This window comes from Gopherus flavomarginatus, chromosome 11 (genome assembly GCF_025201925.1).
Source record: "Gopherus flavomarginatus isolate rGopFla2 chromosome 11, rGopFla2.mat.asm, whole genome shotgun sequence".
Classification (NCBI taxonomy): Eukaryota; Metazoa; Chordata; order Testudines; family Testudinidae; genus Gopherus; species Gopherus flavomarginatus.
In genome coordinates, this window is record NC_066627.1 from 39,977,034 (window position 1) to 39,992,443 (window position 15,410).

At 41.3% G+C, this 15,410-nt stretch overlaps 1 long non-coding RNA gene across 3 annotated transcripts in view; it reads right to left on the reverse strand.

The window, feature by feature from the left end:
* The window catches only part of LOC127031458 (uncharacterized), a 16,508-nt gene continuing 1,098 nt past the window's right edge, over positions 1–15,410 (reverse strand). For 2 of the 3 annotated variants that reach the window (XR_007768556.1, XR_007768555.1), the window contains exons 2-4: positions 12,415–12,483; positions 4,515–4,587; positions 1–1,709 (exon numbers count right to left, since the gene is read on the reverse strand). This is a non-coding gene — a long non-coding RNA (uncharacterized LOC127031458). Of the gene's footprint in view, positions 1,710–4,514; positions 4,588–12,414; positions 12,484–14,740; positions 15,371–15,410 lie in introns of those variants that run through there. The other variant, XR_007768557.1, reaches the window with a different exon arrangement.

The following is a 15,410-nucleotide window of genomic DNA, read 5'->3' on the forward strand; positions in this document are numbered from 1 at the left end:
TTCTTAAACAAGAAAAGCTTTTAATTAAAGAAAGAAAAAAAAGTAAAAATTATCTTTGTAAATTTAAGATGGAATATGTTACAGAGTCTTTCAGCTATAGACACTGGGAATACCCTCCCAGCCTAAGTATACAAGTATAAATTAAAATCCTTTCAGCAAAATACAAATTTGAACTCCTTCCAGCCAAATACACATTTGCAAATAAAGAAAACAAACATAAGCCTAACTCGCCTTATCTACTTAGTACTTACTATTCGGAACTTATAAGAGCCTGTATCGGAGATATTGGAGAGAAACCTGGTTGCACGTCTGGTCCCTCTGAGCCCCCAGAGTGAACAACAACCAAAAACTAACAGCACACACACAAACTTCCCTCCTTTGAGATTTGAAAGTATCCTGCCCCCTGATTGGTCCTCTGGTCAGGTGACAGCCTGGCTCACTGATCTTGCTAACCCTTTACAGGCAAAAGAGATATGAAGTACTTCTGTTCTATTAACTCTTAACTATCCACTTATGACACCAGGGTTGTGAGTTCAATCCTTGAGGGGGACACTTAGGAATCTGGGGCAAAAATCAGTACTTGGTCCTGCTAGTGAAGGCAGGGGGCTGGACTCAATTACCTTTCAAGGTCCCTTCCAGTTCTAGGAGATAGTAGGTATATCTCCAATTTATTTAAAAAAAAAAAAAGTACCATGGTATTAGTAAAAACTTGTCACACTTTATAGGAACATTCCATTTCTACAGAGCTTGTAAATGTCTAATACTTGATTGGTAGATGTTTTAATAAATGATTAATCAGTTGTTACAGATCAGTCCAACAGCAAGTCCAACAAATCTACAGGCTGCTTATAACTATAGTTTATAATCATCTATGACATCTTCTAGCAATGGGGTTGTAATACGTTACTCATGTCTGCAACATGCTTATAACAGCTATTAATAATTTATAAAACATTTTAAAATTAAGGTTCCAGTTATAATGTGACCTTTAAAAATGCTTGTAGCTTTGGGTGCATTTTACTTCTGACTGAATAAAGAGATACAAGAGGTGCCACTGTTGAGATCTAAATTAGAGCATATTATCATATCCTTAAAAATGGATCAGTAGAGCAGACACCAGCTGTAGGAGCCTTGTCAGTGCAGTTTTGCTGGATTCGATTTGCTGGAGAGGAAAGACACCCAGGTCTGGCACAAGAATATCTGGTCCCCACACAGATGGCTCTGACCTCCTGCTGATCCCCAGAGATCCAGGCAGACCCCAGGAGTCTTAGGGGCCTGATGGCTGGTTCTATGGCCTGTCCTGTTGGAAGGCAAACCCAGAACCCTGTGTGAAGCAATCAAGAAAAAGTCTACACAAAGAGAAACTCATGGAGACTACCAGCCTACTTCCATTTAACTTCTCTGGGGTCTCCAAAGGCATTAGGCCCTCAGTTTTCACTCAGACTATTGACTTCAGTAGGAGGTGCCTGATAAAATTCTTCTTCATTTGGGGTTCCATCTTCAACCTTGCATCCAGCTGGAAACCTGCCCTAAAAGGGCATCTGAACTTTCTCTCAACACAGTGTTATGAAGGTACTGGAACAAGGATTGGCAATGTAGTATCCACTTTCTTGCTTTCTCATCGTGTATCTCTTTGCCTCCTACACAGTGAATGAAAACTGCCAGAGAACTCAGTGTATTAGGTTTCAAGCAGTGAGTATTTAAGAGTTCTGGGGAAATGAAGGAGATGTATTTAAGAAAATCAGGTTCTATTTACTTATTTAATACAAAAAAAAAAACAACCACCAACCTCCAGACAACATACAGTTTGAAAGGAAGTTGTCCATACAAAAATTTGGTAAAATGTCAGCACTGAGCAGTGTAATTTAAACTAATTTAGGAAGCCATAAAGAACGGTTGGAAAGGGGTGTGATTCTCAGTTCGAGGACACATATTCACGCTAATTCTTATTGAGCTAGTGCGCTAAAAATAGTCTAGCCATGACAGCCAAAGCGCCAGAAAGGGGCTAGCTTCCTCAAGTGTGCACCCTTCAGAGATGCTAGGTACATACTCAGGGCAGTGGTTCTCATGCTGCAGTGGCTACGTTCAACTTTTGGAGTGCTAGCTTGATCAGCGCTAGTGCGGATAGGTCTCCCTGAGCTGAGAATCACATCCCCAGCTCAAAGTGTAGACATACTCAAAGGTATTAAGCACCTATCTCCTATTGAAATCAATGGGAGTTAGGCACCTAAATATCTTTGTGCCCCTGGACCAAAAATCTCAAAACCCTATCCAATCTCGCATAGTTTATATCTAAAGACTAAATGAGTGGCTCCCACCCTGGGGGTAGTGGCCTTTCCCATTTTGCTAAATAGGAGTTGGGAGCCTGGTTAGATCCCAACTAAATGGACTGGAAACTCCTGGTGTGGAAATAGGTGCTTGGTATGAAAAAGGTTGAGAACACTAGATTTCTGCATTTCTAACTTTTATAACCCAATAGCTTTAAAAAAGAATTTCATGATCACTAGTGAGCCTTGAAGTGGTATTGGCAGCCTGTAACATACAGGAGATCAGACTAGATGATCTGGTGGTCCCTTCTAGCCTTAAATTCCATGACTCTTATCATAGGGCCTGATTCTCCCCTGCTTTGCACCTTGTGTCTTGTTCAAAGAGATTGCAGAATGCTACTACATCAGAAAGGTGGAATCTTATACTACAGGGATAGAAAGGACCTCCTTGGTCTTGTAGTTCATCCCTCTATGGTTGGCCTCTATGATAAATCCGCCTAGCCAACAGGAGCACCACATGAAAACAGGAGCTCGTGACTGGTTTTATCTTAAGACACTTAACTTTCTCCCGTGTCCTGAACTCCAGAATCATTAACACAATAGTGCAGTGCTAACCAAAGCTGAAATATAACATTAATCCAGGCAGTTCATTGAGATTTGACTCTGAAATGCTCACTGTTGTGTATAAGTTACTCTGTTATCTCAATCAGTTCAGTAACACATGCTGTCCTAAATGGGAAACTATTTTAGATACTTTGAAGTAAAGAGGCAAGGAGAGAACATAAGAATGGCCATACTGGGTCAGACCAAAGGTCCATCCAGCCCAGTATCCTGTCTACTGACAGTGGCCAATGCCAGGTGCCCCAGAAGGAGTGAACCTAACAGGTAATGATCAAGTGATCTCTCTTCTGCCATCCATCTCCACCCTCTGACAAACAGAGGCTAGGGACACCATTCCTTATCCATTCTGGCTAATAGTCATTAATAGACTTAACCTCCATGAATTTATCTAGTTCTCTTTTAAACCCTGTTAGAGTTCTAGCCTTCACAACCTCCTCAGGCAAGGAGTTCCACAGGTTGACTGTGCACTGTGTGAACAAGAACTTCCTTTTATTTGTTTTAAATCTGCTGCCCTTCAATTTCATTTGGTGCCCCCTAGTTCTTATATTATGGGAACAAGTAAATGACTTTTCCTTATTCACTTTCTCCATACCACTCATGATTTTATATACCCCTATCATATCCCCCCTTAGTCTCCTCTTTTCCAAGCTGAAATGTCCTAGCCTCTTTAATCTCTCCTCATATGGGACCCGTTCCAAACCCCTAATCATTTTAGCTGCCCTTCTCTGAACTTTTTCTAATGCCAGTGTATCTTTTTTGAGATGGGGAGACCACATCTGTACGCAGTATTCAAGATGTGGGAGAACCATGGATTTATATAAGGGCAGTAAGATATTCTCTGTCTTATTCTCTATCCCTTTTTTAATGAGTCCTAACAACATGGGGAATGGAAGCTAGGACTCTGGATTTCTGCCCCTGTGAGCAAGCTCAAATCATTAACTTCTCTCTGCCTCTGTTTCACCATTTGTACATTTTAGATATGATAATTACCTACAGTATCCACCTCATGGGGTGGACATTATGAAGCTTAATTAACATTTCTGAAGCACTTTGAGATCCTCTGATGAAATGTGATATATAAATATTATAATATTTATTATTTGTATTTAATAAGGAACAATCCCACGTTTGAAGGTGTATGGGGGAAAAGTGTTAAAATGTTTTGTCATCTTTTACTATAATTTTCTGAATTGAATCCTAAAGAACTAGAGGGAAGGTCATGGCAGGATTCTTCCCTGATGGCCCATAACATACAGAGCTGCTTTCAGATACAGGTGCGTATCTAAAAGCTGCAAACTGTGCTCAAAAATCAATGCATGGGCATGGACAGAAGAGTACTCATTTGGTCGTGCTATTTACTGTCAGCACAGCTTTAAGTGATATGCTACAAAGTGGCTGGATCGCCTGTCTGAAAACTGTGAGAGCAATTTCACTGACCTCAACATTTAAGCTAATTAGAGGGCTGACCGGCTAAGTACAAATATTGATAATATTCAGCCGTTTACACCCGCTGCTCTAAGCACACCGCAGGGGGAAGACCACACATTGTAAATAGCTTGACCAGACCCTCACTATACTATTACACACTTTGTGGTGGAGGAGAGAAAGTCTGGCCTTGAGTGTTACCTGTTTTGCATAAATGCCTTGACATCTGTCTTACAGTTGCACCAGCAGGTTGTAACAGGCAGGAAATCTGTATCTGAACCACAGATTATAGGAACAGAAGAACAACAGTAGTTAATTATTCACATGGAGTTTAATGGGCAGAGACAATTGCCTTCCCACTCTGTGAAAGTAACTTGGAGTTGGTGAAATTCTTATTTTAAAAACATAAATATATTAGATTACTTCTCATCTGGTTTTCCTAAATTCTCACAGAGCTAAATTATGTTAGTTATCTTAGATAAACCTAAGAGGATCTAAACTGATGTAATTTACTTCTTCCTACCCCTTCAACACGTAAATGTAACTAATACCAATGTAGACCGAGATAAAAAATTCAGAGGTCATGAGTAAAGGAGTCTTCAGTAATTCGGTGAGTCTACTTGACGCCCTTCGAGTCAAAGTATGTGTATCTAAAATCGTGTAAATTATATGCTAAGAAGGCCAGAAACAGCAGGAGTAACCAGCTTAGACACACCTCTGAATTTGGCCCTGTGTGCCACAACATGCCATGCATCAGACCACAACAGCAACACATACTCTATAAAAGGTTCACAAAACAGTATTACTTTGCATCACTTTCATTGTTACGAATGTGAATCGAGGGGAACTGTTTGGTTGGGCTAGGTGACTTCATCCATTCAGAAAGGTTAGATGTAATTTGTTCATTGCTTTTCCATAGAAGTACAAGTTTGAAGAGGGCATCTCACTCCACTTTTTACTGAGATGTAGACTGAACCAAATGGCAAAGTAAATAGTCAGATGAAATCTTATCCAAATGCCAGCAGGCCAAGTTAGAGCTGAGCTGTATGAATGAATCAGCAAACTTCACTGCAGTGTGAAGAGGGTAACTTCAACATGGGTGTTGGGAAAGTTTTGGTGAATATCAAAAAAGGTGACTTTGTGTACTGAGCTAATACTTTAGTAAATTAGATCTGAAAACTTGCTTCCAGTAGGTATCAAGTGTGAATGTATAGGCCCTGGATGGCTCAGGGAATTGGTAATGGGATATTAGAGTAACTCACCTTGTGATTATTGCTTCAAATGCAGACCATATTAATAGTGACTGAGTGGATCCCAATAGATTGTTTCTTTAGTGGCTTGTGTGAAATGAGTTTGGTGGGTCTTTGTTCAATGTCTGCATCATAAAACAATCCCACAGTTGGCACTCTCAGGAGAGTGGCCAAGGTTTTAATGGTCATGGAGCCTGAACTCTCCTCCAGGTTAGTGGTAAGGCACACGGAGAACTGCTGCTGCCAGTATGTGGATAAATAAAGCACTTCCTGGGGATGCCAATTCTACACTTATCAGGAACCATTAAATACCACACACACACACACACACACACACACACACACACACACACACACAGACTGTACATCACGCCCTCCAAAATGAAAAAGCCTCACAGCATAGAAGTGCTGTGGGGAACCCTTTGATGGAAAGGGGGATTAATTTTGGAATTTCTTCTTCAGCATTGCACCAAAAAGACACAAATGGGAGCACAGCAGAAACTAGGCTTCCTTCTCAATGACAGGGACTCACTACTCCCTATTCAGACAGAAATACCCTGCTCATCTGTGCACATCCCTCCACTAGAAGGCTGCTATGTGTACAGTAAGTTGTTTTATTTTTTTCTTAGTTTCATCTTGCTTTACCCACCCTTTCCAACACAATAAAATGGGAACAATGGACAAAGAAGCAGCTCTGCTCAGAGGGCATAATTCACCTATGGGCAGAGGGCCAGTACAAAGGCCCAAGCACCCAGACCGTCAGAATAGGATGTAAGTGGGACCTAAGTGGTTCTTAGACCTTGTGCTGATAATTATGCTGCACAGAGGTAGATTCTCTTCATGCATGTTACCTTAGCAACAGGGACTATGTTAATCTTCCCAATGTGCTTGCTACACTCACTCTCTCATTTCCTTTATGACCTAAGTCATGGAACTTGTGTCTCCTGATGTGAAAAAAACACTATGTTAAAGCATTTGACAATTTCTCCTTCTACTTTAAAAATATCCTGACCCCTAATTTCTACAGAAAATCCATCCTAGTTCCTTTTCTGAATGAGGTTCATGATCAGCTCCTGGCTTTCCTCATTACATTAATGACACATGAATACTAATATGAAATTATCCAGTCTCAGACATGCAGATGCAATCACCTCCCACTCATTTGCAAGATCTGTCTCACTCATTTCCCCATTAAAGAGCATCATATGTTGGACTGATCGGCTTCTCAATCCCTGCATTATGAACAGACACAAAAATGTTGTAAAATGTAAATTCAATTTGCTACCATGCATTTTTATGAAATTAAAAAAAAAATAGTAAGCTTTCCTCATTCTCAAAACACCACTACTTTGACTAGGGATATTGTGAACAGTGGTTAAAAATCTGAAGCATCTTTGGAAGTTATTTTAGGGGCTACCAAAATGAATGTGGATGAATTAAGTGTTCATTCTCACTAAATCATTAAAACTGAGGAACAGGAAGAAAATGTTCACGTTAAATTATGAACTGTAACTAAAGAACAAGAAACACTTCAAATGGAGGAAGATGTCTATTTTTTTTCAAATTCACTGATTCAAAAGAATACACTACATTTTTAGATAACTTTTGCATTAAAAACTTATAAGTGCTAGGATTGCCAGCAGGAATGAAAGGAAAGGATCTTGTTAAAGATATTCTTATGTTACTTGACTTGATTAAATACTTGATTATAAATTTATTCCACCAGTACAAGCAAGAAGAATATTTCGGAGTCCATCTAAATGAGAACAATTATAACACTGAAATCCTGGCCCCACTGAAATTAATAGCAAAACTCCCATTGACTTCAGTGAGGCCAGGATTTCACCCCTGGTCTTCAATATACTTCAATTGCATATTGTAATTACTTCCTTTATTTTTGATTATGATGATCAATAATAACAGTGTAATAATAGTTATAATAGTGTCATGACATAAAATGAGAGCAGCCGTCTGGCTGCTCAAAGATTAAAACTACCAAGGGCAAAGTGTAGTAACCCTAAAACAACAGCAACTACAGTTTAGAAACCACAATGGCTACATTCAATCTAGGCAAACAAGAATTATTATAGATAGAAGGTGAATGCAGCAGTTAAATAAAGTGCCTGGCAAGTCACTGAGGCTGAAGTTTTCAAAAGTAGACAGAAATTGGGGGTGTTTGGATTTTTGGATCTCCATCTTGAGATATCTTGGGCATTATTCCCAGAACTCTGAGCACCAACAACTCCAGTGGAAGCCAAGGGGAGCTGTGAGTTCTCTGCACCTCGGAAAAAAGGTGTCCAAAAATGGAGGCACTCAAAATCAGAAATCACTATTAAAAATGTGGTCCAACTCACATCATTTCTGTGTCATGGCTGAGTTTACTAGAGAAACTAGCTAATATTTCACTCTAGAGAAATGAGCTAGTTTTTAGTGGTAGAAACAGGAGGCATAGACAGGGCCATTCTTGGCAATTAATAACACAAATTTCCACTCAGGGCTCCACAGTCTTGAATAGACTTGGCAACACATCAAGTCCTGTGTACCTCCTGGCAGAGGGATTAAGGGAGGCAACTCAGATCCTAATATACTTGTAACAGTTAGCACCTCTGCTGGTTAGGGGCCCACAAATCATAAGGTTTAGGACAGAAATAGAGTCAAGGCTTCTGTTAGGACTCACTAGCACGCACATGCAACATTCTGTCACCAGATGGCATTCATAGACTAACAAGCTCTAGTGCTGGAAACCTAGGGAGAAAAAGTGTGCCTTACACACTAACACCTAGAGATGGAGGATGTAAAGGGAGGGCTGATGATTGCGAATGGACGATCAATGTCAAAGGCGATGTTTAGGGATTATTCTGATCTTTTAGTAAAGTCTGGAGTAAAAAAACCCAACCCAAGGCAGATCTGGGCAAAGGATATTTCATTTAATAAGAAACAAAATTTGAAAATAATATCTACATTTAAAAGATTTTAAAAATAAAAAAAATAAGACTGATGATTTAAAAATGGCTTTGATGACTGTGAACAATGTAGTTGAGGACTCAATAATCCTGCAAGGAGCTGAGTGCCCTCAAGTCCGATTGACTTTAATGGCAGTTGAGCGTGCTCACACCTATTAGGAAGCACTCACTGAACACCAGGTAGGATCAAACCGAAACAGTGGGAAAGGCTGCAAAAATCCAGGGCAGCCCTGAGCTCAGCCTGCGACCCCCATGCCCACTTGGAGCTCAGTGGGATTTTGGCCTGAGCTTGGTACAGCCTTGTGCAAAGTAAAATGTGAGAGGCCTTGTCCACTTCCCTCTTCACTTAATGACCAGACCTAAGACTTCTGCATACACGCACTCACACCTGCAGCATCAACAAACAAGCACAAAAGCCATACACTGCCATATACAGGTTCTCAAACCTAGGAGTCATTTGATATCCCTTACATTTTATTATTGTCTCTATGGATGGGATGTGCCTAGTTTGTCTTTTTAAACAATAGCAACAATATTATCGGGTTTTATGCCCTTTTGCCCTCTAGAAAAGATGTTAACTAAATAACGCCACAAGAGAAGACATTTGAAGCCATAAATCCCATAAATCAAGTATATGTAAAAAAGACTGAATCTGTGCCAGCAGCTGACTGCAGCCACAGAAACTGCTAGTGCAAAATCGTAGATCATTTTTAAAGTGTGGCACTGTGTCATCATACTGCAGCACTTCTTACAAAAGTCATATCCACTGCAAGAGCTGCACATTCTTGTTTTATGGCTGAGCACAAAGCAGGGGCATAGTCTTTCTGTCAACCACAGATGAACATGTATTTTTTTAGGTATGTGTGTAATTTTTTAAAAAAATAAATACTTAGTTTAAAAACAGAAAATTAGCCCATTAAAACTAGTTTATAAAGCACTTAAATTTTAATCACAACTGACACCTCATGACAATTTTGAGGGGCTGTTGATGTTTTTATCAGCAAAAATACTAATGCAAAAATGCAAAATGTTAAAAATCTGGCTACATTTATTTAGCAACTACTCCAGTTTGCTTTATGTTTGTATATAAATAGTAACTAGTATACTTTTGGTATAGTTACAGTATGTGTATGTAAAGTACCTTGGCTGGGGAAGGGAAAGATTACAGAGAGAGAGATACATAAATATAAGACAACCTTGTGCTTGCTGGTGCCTGTTTGAGGAATGGCTATATTAGGAAAGCCCATGTTTATTACGCTGAGGCAAAAGGTCAAATCTGAAATCTTTTGGTAATCTGGGGAAATGGAAATTACCTACATCTGTCCTCATGATGACCCTGAGAAATGTTGACACCAAAAGTGTTACAAAGCTAACAGAGATGTAAGCACTAACCTATGTTTATACGGAAGCTGAACATGCTACATCCTCTACATGAGGTAGAGGAATACAGAAACCAGAGAAGCAAGTGCTTCTCATTAATATTGAGTAGATATCACAATCACTGCAGTGGATAAAATTTCATCTTTCCCTCATGGGACCTGTAATACTAACAGTTGGTCAATATTTTAGAAGTTCAAGGAGGGTCTTTTAACACAAGGGACTAAAGTAAAAGCAAACCAAAGCTGAAATATTAATGAGATGTGATACAGCACACCTAGTGTTTAGAGGCTGGAAAGCCTGCTTCACAGAATGTTTTCCTGATTGGTGCCCCAGGATTAACTTTGAAAGTTAAATCCTGGGTGTTTTGCACCAAAGACAACTTGTCTTTGGCGGCTATGACCCAATGTGCCCTGCATTCCAGAGGGACATCAAACCAGATGATTCAGATGCTAAAACTGCAGAACACTAACACATACTCCTGGTGTAGGCTAGGTAACAGCCACAGCATTGGCAATATTAATCCTACGCAACCAAAAGGGCTGCAAACAGCCCTGTTCTCCCAGTGCCCTGACATGACACACACAACTGTTCTGCAAGCCAGGGCACCATCCCACATTCCAGCGCTCGCCATGCTCACCCCATTCTCCATGGCTCATCAAAGTGACAGTGAGTTTTCACTTTTTCAGGCTTATTCCAATAGTAAAGTTTTATTACAGACAGGGCTGGTAGTAGTAATAGTAGCTTTATTTTCTCTATCTATGTCATGCAATGGGAGGGATCCATGAAGTACGTAGGAGAAGTGGGTGGGTTGCTTGCGATTGGACCATATGGGTAAGAAATGTAAATTACTTTCACCCCTGCCCAAACCCCAGGGCTCCCAGCCACCTCTGCAGCTGGTAGCTCTGGGGTTAATTTAAAAGGCCTAGCTCCTAGCTTCAGCCGAATCCCTGAGCCCTTTAAATCCTGATTTAAAAGCCCCAGGATTTAAAGGTCCCACCTCTTCCGATAGAGGCCACACCTCTTCCAGTTGAGGGCCCTCCCCCACAGCAAGACTGTGGAGTACCGGTAAGTCCTTTAAGTTACTTTCACCCCTGAAAGAGGCACAGCAGGGAATGAATCGCCTAACTGTCCTCCTTACCTCCTCGCATGGTACAAATTTTTCAGCTCCACTATTAGGATTTCAGGTATTCCCAGGTGTATGGGTTAGTTACTTGAGGCCATAGGAGTTTGTAAAGAGGTGAGGCTGGGTTGTGACAACATGAAGGAAGGAGATTGCAGTCATAGGTGGGAAAGGAATGGGTGCTGCACGTGTGAATTTATGCCAGGCCCTGCAAATCCTACCAGTGGGCATGTATTCTTAATCTGGCTCTGACAGGTGTGTCTTCTCCTATGTTCTTGGTCCATTATGCCCAGAGGGCTGGAGCAAATATCTCTTCTCTTGGCACTTGTGTGCTCTCTTTGGCTTTATGGTATGTGAAGTTGGGATGTTTGTTTCTTTTTCCATGTTTGCTGTTATTGTTTGTTTCTAATTTTGTACATGGATTGCTCCCGGCCTGGAAATGTCTATGCAAAATGGCTCACCAATTATTTTATTTTATGCAGAGAAAGATCAGCCTAATCCTGTGGTTAATGTTCCAGATGGCCACACTGCAATTCCACATTTGATCCTTGACCTCAGTCACTTGTCCCTGAAGTGTCATAGTCCCCAAAGTGTCATAGTCTGGGATCATACTGTGAGCAGCGAGTGCCTTGTTTCATCCAATTACCACTGGAGGAGCCAGGATCTTGTCTCCTGTTCCTAAGCCAGCTGTGACTGGAGCTTGCTTGAGCTCACAAAGAATGCAGTGAGTGCCTTTTGCCATTCACACTGTCAACCAATATGTGGCCACTGTCACCTACAAATCAAAGTTCCTTCCTCTGATTATATTGGGCACTGCTCTGAAACAGCAGCACTTTAGTAGAAGTGACTGCATCATCCTCCACGGAATGCTTGTTTCTTCAGTGTATTGTTCAGTTTCAATTCACTCAAACTTTATTGGCATGACAAATTATAGAAGTGTTGCCAAAGTGTAAAAGTGAAGCTGATCTCTCAGGTATCCGTCAGATATAAGTACGAGCCACCCAGGATAGGACTGTACACTGTGTTTGGAGGTGCAACAACTTGTCTGAGATGTCCATTCCCGATCTGGTAGCAGGTTGCTGCATAGCACAATAACATTTCTGATGGCTTTTTCCTTTATATGCACTGTATATAGCAGCCTTAACTAAGGCTCTCATTGTTCTAGGGCACAATCAGTATAACATGTACATGTAATGTACATTTTCTGTAATGGCAACAAGTTCCCCAGAGGAGGGTCTGAGCACCGATTAGTCAGCTGAAAAGTTTTCGACATCACAAATTCAGTATTTTAACTATAAAATGACCCTTTATGTAATTTCTGTAACCACCAAAACATTAGAAACAGGTGATTGTTTTAATACTGGATTAAAGAAAATGCAAGGTTCTACCTTCACAAGGTTCCTCTTGTAACTTTTCTATCACAGATAGGATCCATGTAGATCATCTGGTAACAGGTCCTATAAAAATACCATAGATAGATGAACATGTATGGGGATGGATAGATTGATCATTAGAAAAGATTAGATTGGATAGTCTATGGTAGTGCTGTGGTTTGGCCTGGCCTGTATGGAGCACATCAAACCTGTAAGTCCAGGGGCTCTATGCTGATTTTGGTTATGCCTATGAAATGTCATTGCCTTCAACAGACTTACTTCTCAGTACAGTGTTAATGAGAAGTAAGAAACAGGCCTCTGGTATTTGCAGGGCTGTGCCACATTTCAGTGGCATTATTATAATATGAGGACGTTATGTTCACATTGGTAAGGCCAAATGGTCCTGGCACTACCATGTTAATAACTCTGTCGCCCAGCATAGCAAATGCTCCTATGTAGATGGGCAAAGGAAACAAATGTGCAAATGTCTTGAAGCAGTAATAGAAACACCTGGTAGAATAAACAGTTGTGGTCTTGGAAACTATCCATATTCCAAGCTCTCAGAAAGGGACTAGATTTATGGAGCAAGAACTAATATGCTTGTACAGTGTTTGCTGCCCATTATGTTTGAAACAGATGCTCATTTAATATATGCAAAGCTCTCCTACTTTCTTCTTTCAAAAGACTCTTCAAAACCCATCTGCTCTGTGATGCATCCTACTGATAATGGCCACCCACCATGCTGTTTCCGCATTGTAGCATTCTTTGTTGTCCTGTGCAGTTCCAGCATGTGTTCCTACACTACAAGCCTTTCCGGGCAGGAAACCTCCTATGTATTTGACACGGTTCTCCTTTTGTACAGGGCTGTGTATGCATACAGCACTACAGAACTAATAACACACATAGGGAAGAAAGGTTGGGTCATTAGGGAACGGGGAGAAGAAAAACCTTTCTAAGTCACAGTTTAGAATTTAAATTTAGGTTCATTAAGTGTTTCCATACAAGTTATGGTGATGCAATGATTTCCCCTCCCCAACTTTGGAGCAGCATTGTGTGTGCCATTTGGAAGCCACTTCCACCCCAGCAGTAGATTCATTTGAGCAAAGTGTGATTTCTGTTTATGAAGGACTCCAGGGTGAAAGTTGCTGTGTAAAAGCCCAGCTCTGAACTATATTCAATAATGTGAAGATTGCACACTTAAAAATCATAGAAGATTAGGCATTGATCCTGCAAATTACTCCATATGGGCAGACCCCCACTATGCACACCTTGTACACCCCTTTATGCAGAGTGAGTCCTACTGAAGATAATGGAACTCTACACAGGCACTGGCCTCCACATGTAGAGAATAACTTGCTGGATCAGGACCTAAGGTTTCACCTGAGCTATGTAACACCTAGATGGTATTTTTACTTCCTGTTTTCCTTGTTATATTTATAGCTTAGAATTAACAGTCAATCTTCCCTGCTTTTTCATGGGAGAGGGGACAATTGGCATCTCAAAGATGTTGTGAGCTGTTTGGAGCAGGGACCATCTTTTTATTCTGCACTTAGCACAATGGGGTTGTGGCCCATCACTGGGCCCCAGATGCTAACACAGTGCAAATAATTAATCCTGATGATAAACGTGTACTGTGACATCCCATGCCAGAAATGAATGAGCAGGAGCATTCTATCTACCTGTTCACCTAGGTACATATTCATCTGTACCTCCCAGGTACTTAAATATAGACATGACAAAAACAATATTTCCTTCTTTCTTCCTTCCCTCCTGTCTGGTGGTAGGACAAATAGCTCAATAAGTTTCTAAAGGATTTTTTTTAAATGTATGTTTCCTTGTGTACGTCAATGAGTGGTTCCGTGTATATGTAAAGAAAACTAAAATGGAAGGCCACTCTCAGAGGCCTTAGCTCTGAAAGTGAGGTCATTCTTAGTCTCCTGTGGGAATGAGTTCCACAGTCTAGGGCCAGCCGCTGTGAAATTTCTGCCTCTTGCACTCCTGCATGAGCCTTTTCACTGTCAACTGCTCATATAAAAAGCAACAAAGAGTCCTGTGGCACCTTACAGACTAACAGACGTATTGGAGCATGAGCTTTCATGGGTGAATACCCACTTCATCAGATGCATATGGCAGTCTGTGGCACTGTCATAAATTCACTAGATTTCCAGCTGCCATTAACTTGTCCACCTACATTTCCAATGTGAAAACAAGCAACACCCCTTCTCCATAACCTTCTCTTCCAGTCCTTTTTTTTGTAAGGCAGATATTTTTAAGGACTTCTTTCTACCTCACAAAAAAGCCAAAAAGGGCACAAGCCAGTTTTTGTCCCTTTGCAACTCACCTTTTATGATGAGTCCTTAACCATGCCCTGTTCATTCCCTCTGAAGCATCTGGCGCTGGCCATTGTTGGAGGACAGGATACTGGGCTGGATGAATCATTAGTCTGACCCAATAAGGCTATTCCCATGTTCTTTGCCAAACTCGGTGATGCTTAAATTCACAGGTTTGCATTTAAGGTGAGAGTCACACACACGCGCCATCCCAAACAACAGGGCTTTGTGCTGGGAATTAAGCGAGGGCTGTAGACTGGCCCCAGACCCTGCGGGCTTCCCCTCTGCACTCCTGCAGCCATGAGACGTGCTGGCATGGAATCCCTGGGAGCCTTTTCTAGCCTGGCCACCACAACAGCTGGCATTCGAAGCCACCCCTCACTGTGCCAGAGAGCCTAGCGTGTTATTTGCACACCATATTGACTAGCTTCCCCCCAGCTTGCTTCCGGGGAAGGGTACAGTTTAATTACTAGCAGCTAGTCCTGCCTTCCTCCAGACTTTCTACTCTCCTCCCCAGCCTTTCCTTCGTGGCAGCTTATATAGTCTTAGCAGTTGGGAGGACAAGAGGAGTCTTCTCCACCCAGCTAGCCTGTTAGCTGTCTCCCTACTCAGTTCACTGGCACCCTCGGCCTTTTACCCTGAACAGCAGGATACGCTGAGCCAACTGCTGACTCAGCGCTC